Source organism: Pan troglodytes, chromosome 4 (genome assembly GCF_028858775.2).
Source record: "Pan troglodytes isolate AG18354 chromosome 4, NHGRI_mPanTro3-v2.0_pri, whole genome shotgun sequence".
In the NCBI taxonomy this organism is placed as follows: Eukaryota; Metazoa; Chordata; class Mammalia; order Primates; family Hominidae; genus Pan; species Pan troglodytes.
In genome coordinates, this window is record NC_072402.2 from 134,595,266 (window position 1) to 134,603,243 (window position 7,978).

Sequence of the window (7,978 nt, forward strand, 5' to 3'; positions counted from 1 at the left end):
GAGGGAAGCAAAATCACACCGTGTTGGAGGTTGGCCAGGGGAAACAGTGATGGTTACACAGCAGGCTCCCCACCCAGAAGGGGAGGAATGGATACTAGCTCTGAGAGCTTGCTTCTTGCAGAAACACCAATATTTGAAGAAGGAACAGCAGAGACATCATTGGGCCACACAATGATTAGGATGCATGCTAAATATGGTCAGCAGTATCCAAAGTATACAGATTAGCTCTGATGGGTTAGAAAATGCAGTTATTGCTCTCAAGCAGTGCTTCCTCCTGGGGGAAGAAATTGCTTGTTCTTTTTGAACCACCAGAGCTGCCTCTGGGTCTGCAAAGAAGGATGACTGGAAGCTGTTCAAAAAGACAACTTAACCTTCCTCCCACTGGGCAACTTCAGTTACCACAAGCTTAGACAGAGATGTATAAGCTGTCAAACACCACAAAACTAATTCTAAATCTCTGAACCAAGCAAGATTCCAGGCATAAATAGCCAGCCTCATTTTGCTTTCAAACTCTTTATAAAAGGACAGACAAATCTTTCTTTCCCCCTATTCACGCATAGAGGAGAAAGATAAAACTGGATTTGCCACCAACTGTGCCAAATCCAACATTTGGTCAATTCTTTCAAGCACAAGCATTTTTCCGGACACTCAGCTCTGAGACTGTAATCAAATGAAATTGATTTTGCTTCTGAATGAATCAACTTTATTTTGTGGGGGTTAAGTGGACTTGGCCTAGGTCAGCTTTTAGGTTGTATCCATTGGTAGATTTAAAGGGACCACCGAGTACATCCATATGTCAGTGTCCTTGGAGTCCTAATGTAAGAGGAAAAGGCAAGAAATGCAGGACATGGCTCCATCCTCAAAACCATTGCCACATAATTAAGTGATATTTTAACATTTTATTTATCCATATACTATCAGGAGAGGCAAATATATGGCAGACTCTAATAAACAGACATAGTGAATAACATCAAACAACCAAACAGAAGGTTTTCTGTCATGAGGAAAAGCCAACAATATCAATGAGGGCTACAGGCTCAGAGGAAAGGGGAAACTTGGGATCCATGTGGAATTGAAAGAGAAAAAACAGGAAGTTGGGCTTTTGAACAAGTCACCCAACAGATATATGTGTGCCTTCATTGAGCACGTTCGGAATGTCTTAGCTGATGCTGTACCCTTTCCACTTACACCTACCATACTCTTCCCAAGGAGAGAGTCAGGGATAGGACAGATTGCCAAATCCTGAAAGAAACATCATCCAAATGGGTAAATACATCTTTCCAAACGTAGAAAGTCCCAAATCACTTCTCTGCAATGTTCAGAAAGATTTACTCCGGAACACAAAAGGTAGCAACTAATTCCAGCTTTCATATCTGAGTACTATAATTTCTGTATTCCCCTGGGAGTTATTCTATCACCATTTTATTTTATTGCTATGTTTGTTTTTACGCTGAGCATGAAAACCTAAGACTTCATGACACCAGATTCCATGGTGCTGATTCACTATTTTATACCTCAGCTAGCCCCTCTGAGAAAAGTACTATTGAGATACATTCCTGTTTGAGAGAGCTATCATTTTACTAATCAACACAAAGCCCATTGCTGAAAAAAAGACATGTATTTGACTGTGTTTATTATGCATCCTTGGCATAAGTGTAAGGCTTTGTATACAATGAGGACTAAGGAAAGTGTTAGTTCATTCAGAAAGTCAGTCAAAAGCAGCTGTTGATTTCAAACAGTGAGAACAACTGAATGAGGTAGGGAATTTAAATGCATTGTTTGAAATTTCATTAATGGGGTGCATTTAATGACAGTGGGAACATGCATAAAGGAGACTTAATTATATTTAGCTCACCTTCTTGAAATGGAGGTCTAAAACCAGAATGATATGATATATATTTTAAGCAGTAGGTAAAAGGAAATATAATTTTTAAAATGATATTATGCTTAATTCTGATTGGAATACAACGGGGAAAACATATTTAGATCTAGGTTCCTCATTTTAACAAACATAAATATTTATAGGAAAGTGTCTAGGGTAGTGAAGTATTCAGAAACTGCACCACATGAAGAATGGGGAGGGCATTTACCGAATTCTAATCCTGGGAGGACGGCTTCACAAAAGTAGTATCCTTGAATGACTGAAGAACTGCTTTGTGGCTGCAAACTCCTTCTATGTTGTTCTACAATGGCAGAAACCATGAAGAAGTGAGCACGATGATAGGGTTTCCAAGCTGCTAGAACTGCCCAGTGATGGAATCAGTGTGGCAGAAGCAGAACAAGATGGGACAAGAAAGGGAAATAGTTCAAAGAGTAAGAAACTGAATGAGGAATCATATTGTAGACACGACCCAAATCTCTACATAAAAGGAATCAAAACCAGGGGAACTTTTTTTCCCAATAGAGTTTATTTTTTCAGAACAGTTATAGGTGTACAGAAAAATTAAGACCATATACAGAGTTCTGGTATACCCCACACCCAATTTCCCTTATTATTAACCACTTACATTTGTTACAATTAATGAACCAACATTCATACCATATTTTTAATAACTGAAAGTTCATAGTTACTCAGATTTGCTTAGTTTTTCCTTATGTCCTTTTGCTGTCCCAGGATCCTATCCAGGATACTACCATACACGCACATCATGTCCCTTTAGGATCCTCTTAGCTGTGAAAACTTCTCTTGATTTTCTCATTTTTGATGACCTTGATAGTTTTGAGTACTGGTCAGATATTTTGTAGGATGCCTCTCACATAGGATTTGTCTGTTATCTTTCCTCACAATTAGACTGAGACTGTGGGCCTTGTGGGGGAAAACCACAGAGATAAACTGCCATTTTCATCACATTATATCAACATGGTTTCTCACTGCTGATGTTGGCCCTGATCGCCTGGCCATGGGTGTTTTCTGGGTTTCTTCACTGTAAAGTTACTGTTTCCCTCCTTCCTTTCCATGCTGTACTCTTTGAAAGGAAGTCACTATGAGAAGCCTACAATTAAAGAGTAGAGATTTATGCTCTCTTTCTTAAGAATGGAGTAAAGAAACCATCATTCTCAGCAAACTAACACAAGAACAGAAAACCAAACACTTCATGTTTGGTTTTCACTCATAAGTGGAAGTTGAACAATGAGAACACATGGACACAGGGAGGGGAACATCACACACTGGGGCCTGTTGGGGGGTGGGAGGCAAGGGGAGGGAGAGCATTAGGAGAAATACCTAATGTGGATCACGGGTTGATGGGTACAGCAAACCACCATGGCACATGTATGCCTATGTAACAAACCTGCACATTCTGCACATGTACCCCAGAACTTAAAGTATAATAATAAAAAAATTGTAAAAAATGCTACCGGAAGTGAGATGCATGTTGGCTATTTTCCCTTCTGTCAGATCTTGATGAATAAAGCAATCATAATTCATCTCTAGAAAGATTATTTATACCCTGGCATTTGAAATGCTTTTTATTTAGAATAGTAGTAAAAATGGAAAAAGAAAAAGGAAATGATGATGGAATACCAGACCAAGGGAATTCCTTGGATTTTTCCGAACACTTTAACCAACTTGAATTTTTGGAAACACATGGACACCTTATTCCTACTGGTACTCAAAGTCTTTGGGTAGGCAATTCTGATGAAGACGAAGAGCAAGATGAAAAAAATGAAGAGTGGTATCAATTGCAAGAAAAAACAATGGAAAAAGACCCAAGCAAATTGCTTCTTTGGGCTGCTGAAAAAAATCGGCTTACTACAGTACAGAGACTACTTTCTGAAAAGGCCGCTCATGTGAACACTAGGGATGAAGATGAGTATACCCCTCTTCATCGTGCAGCCTACAGTGGACACGTAGATATTGTCTAGGAGATCATTTCACAGGGGGCAGATGCTCATGCAGTGACTGTGGATGGCTGGACGCCCCTGCACAGTGCTTGCAAGTAGAATAATATGAGTGGTTTCTTTCTTACTGCAGCATGATGCAGATATCAATGCCCAAACAAAAGGCCTCTTGGCCCCCTTGCATCTTGCTGCTGGGAACAGAGACAGCAAGGATACCCTAGAACTCCTCCTGGTGAACTGTTACATCAAGCCAGGGCTGAAAAACAACTTGGAAGAAACTGCATTTGATATTGCCAGGAGGACAAATATCTATCACTACCTCTTTGAAATTGTGGAAGGCTGTGCAAATTCTTCACCTCAGTCTTAACAGTTCTGAAAATTTTCTTAAGTTTCTAAGTACCAGTGCCTCCTTTGTGTGAGATGTAAAGTATTCCCATAATCAAAGTTGACATTGAACATCTTACTACAAAAATTCGGTGGTATTCATTATAATGTTCTTCCAAGTGAATTGACTGACTTTGATGTCAAAATGTATTTGAAAGTTGTTTGCATACATATTTAATGATTAAAAAAAGAAGGGAGTATCTACATGATTTACTTGGAATTCTTTTGAAAGGGACATTTGTTTCTTCTCCATCATTTATTTAGTCATTTTCAGTATAGACTTACGGATATTTATGTTACACTTTGGGTTATAATCCAATACTGCTATATTTTGTTGTTCAAATTGTTCCAGCTTTGTCCATTGGAAATTCTTTCAGTTGGGCTCTGTGTCCCTCTGTTCCTCTGACATAATCCCATCATTGTAAGTTTCTTTTAATTTTTAAGCACTTCCTTACTTTCTGATATTACAAGATGCTTGAGGCTTATCTTGTTTGTTTCCTGCCCCAAAACTATAATCAGCCATTTCTCCAAGGAATCCTGGTTCTTTGTAATGGTTCCTATACTTGTATTATAGACCAAGATCTGGATTCTAGGTGTGTTCATTGCTGCTGGGGTGCTGTTCTTTCTAGCCCCCCTCAGCTAACAGAACAAGGAAATACGTATGTATATACTAAATTATGAATATACATTTATCCATAAGTATTTCTGTATCTGTATTAAACTAAATATAAATTCACACTGATGTCTCCAACTGTAATGAATTACCACATGGACCATTCCATGCTTATCTATAGCTCCTTGCTTATCTGTAACCTCCCACTTTAACCGTGAGGAAACTGGCTCCCACACTTCTACTGCACATTTACTTAATTGTTCAGTTGCAGCATACATGTGTAGCAGTATCTGGATTATTAATCTGTTCCCCATAAGAAACAACTTTATCAAATAGCGTACAGTGCTTATTTGAGTCTCTTTTGACTTTAGTCTTATAGACCTTACTTCTAGACTAAAGTTACATAGGTCAGCACCTATCCTACCCCCTTCAGTGGTGTAGTTTTGTATATTTGCAATATAATCAGAATCTCTTATCACAGTCTGAATTCCTTCCTGGGATTCTTGGAGCTCCTAATTTTTTGTTTGTTTGTTTGTTTGTCTACATTAAGGTTCTCTCTTTGTGCTATAAAATTCTATAAACTTTGAAAATAATGTCATGTATCTAACATTATAGTATCATGAAGAATAGTTGTATTATCCTAAAGATCGATTGTGCTTCACCTGTTTAACCCTCTACGCCTCCCCCAAACCACTAATCTGTTTACTACCTTTACAGTTTGTCTTTTCAGAATGTCATATAATTTGAATCATATGGTATGTGGTCTTTTCAGACTGAATTCTTTCACTTAGCAATATGCATTTAAAGTCTATCGGTAGCCTTTTGTGGCTTGATAGCTCATCTCTTTTTAATCAGTGAATAAATATCTATTCACCTGTTGAATGACCTCTTTGTGGCTTCCAGTTTTTGTCAATTATGAATAAAGCTGCGGTAAACACTTGCTTGCAAGATTTTCTGTGGAAATAAGTCTTTAAATAGGAAGATGACGGCTGAATTATATGGTAAGACTGTATTTAGCTTTGTAAAACATTGACAAACTGTTTTCCAAGTTGACATTTTTTATCCCCATCAGCAATGAATGAGAACTCTCCCTGCTTTCCCAGGATTTCTTTTTGGGTTTGTTTGTTTGTTTGCCATTTAAGTAGGTATGTGTTAGTATCTCATTGATTTAACGTAAAGTTCCTTGATGACAAATAATTTTGAAATTTTTTTCGCATGGTTATTTTTTATCTGAATATCTTCTTTGATGATGTGTCTATTCAGATCTTTTGCCCACCTTTAAATTGTTTGTTTGTTTTCCCATTGTTGAGCTTCAAGTGTATTTGCATTTTGGATATAAGTCCTTTATCACATATGTGTTTTGTAAATGTTTTCTCCCAGTCTGTTGCTATATTTTCATTGGCTTTTTTTGTTGTTGTTGGGTTTTTTTGTCTTTTTTTTTGACATGGAGTCTCACTCTGTCACCCAGGCTGGAGTGCAGTGGCAGAATCTCAGCTCACTTCAACCTCTGCCTCCCAGGTTCAAGCAATTCTCCTGCCTCAGCCTCTGGAGTAGCTGGGACTACAGGTGCACCACCACGCCCAGTTAAATTTTTTTTTTTTTTTTTTTCAGTAGAGACAGGGTTTTACCATGTTGGCCAGGTTGGTCTTAATCTCCTGACCTCGTGATCCACCCACCTTGGCCTCCCAAACTGCTGGGATTACAGGTGTGAGCCACCATGCCCAGCCTTCAGTCTTTTAATAGTGTGTTTCACAGAGTAAAAGATTTTAACTTTAATGAAGTACAACTTATCACATTTTTTCTTTCATGGATCATGCTTTTTTATTACCTCTAATCACCAAACCCAAGGTCACCTAGATTTTCTTCTGTATTTTCCTCTAGAAGCTGTATAATTTTGCAATTTATATTTAGGTCTACAGTTCATTTATTTAAGTGGTCATTTCTAGATATTTTTTGAATTTTGACATTCAATTGTTCCAGTACCATTTGTTGAAACAGCTATTTTTTCTCCATTGAATTTCTGCATTTTATATTTGTATATTCCTTCTTGTACAATGAGAATGAATAGTCTATAAATAGGCATAATGAGAACTGTGGTTCTCAGTATCAATGTAGTTACTCATTGCTCAAATCTACAATACAATGATTAGTGGTTTCAAAGTTACTACACCAATACCACTACCAAAACAAATCTCCTAAATAGAGTTCAAGGTTTCTTTGTTGTTCCTTTTGGTCTTTAAAATAAATCTCAACAATTGTATCTAGTGATATATTCAAAAGTTACTTGAACAAATCCTGGTTTTCTTTTGTATGATTTGGATAGCTATTTGATATTAACATAGGATCAATAGTCTGTGTTTAAATTTCATTTTAGCTTTCCTCCATCTTTATTAATTTATTTTGATTATTTAGCATATGTAAAACATTAATATGGAATCAAAGGAAAACTATAAAAAGATATACTCAGAAAGACTCCAATTTCTTCCATCACTCCTATACTGTATTCCTACCCATTCTTGTACATTACTAATTACTTGTTATAGTAAGGTTTATTTGACCCCTCCAAATCTCATGTTGAAATTTGATTCTCAATGTTGGTGGTGGGCTTAATGGGAAGTGTTTGGGTCATGGGAATAGATCACTCATGAATAGATTAATGCCCCCCCTGGGTGGTGGGAGTGAGGGAGTTCTCACCCTATTAGTTTCCTCAAGAGCTGATTGTTGAAAAGAGACTGGTATCTTTCCCTGCTCTTTCTTGCTTCCTCTTTCACCATGTGATCCCTACACGTTCTGGCTCCCATTCACCTTCCACCATGGGTAGAGGGAGTCTGAGGACCTCAACAGAAGCAGATGCTGGCACCATGCTTCTTATATAGCCTGGAGAACCATGAGCCAAACAAATGTCTTTTCTTTATAAATTTCCCAGCCTAGGTATTCCTTCACAGCAGCACAAATGGACTAAGACATTAAGTAACTAATTTTATTGGTTTCTGGTTTATTCTTCCTGTGTTTCTTTTTGCAAAATAACACACACACACACACACACACACACGTGTGCGCGCACGCACATTATTTTTTTAAATTCTCTGTTTGGATTATTTAAAAGTCTTTAATTGTTTAGAGCAGTTTTGGGTTCACAGC

At 37.6% G+C, this 7,978-nt stretch overlaps 1 pseudogene; it reads left to right on the forward strand.

The window, feature by feature from the left end:
* Positions 1–3,446: 3,446 nt before the first annotated feature.
* On the forward strand, positions 3,447–4,207 carry LOC471643 (ankyrin repeat domain-containing protein 49-like; annotated as a pseudogene).
* The last annotated feature ends 3,771 nt before the right edge of the window (positions 4,208–7,978 follow it).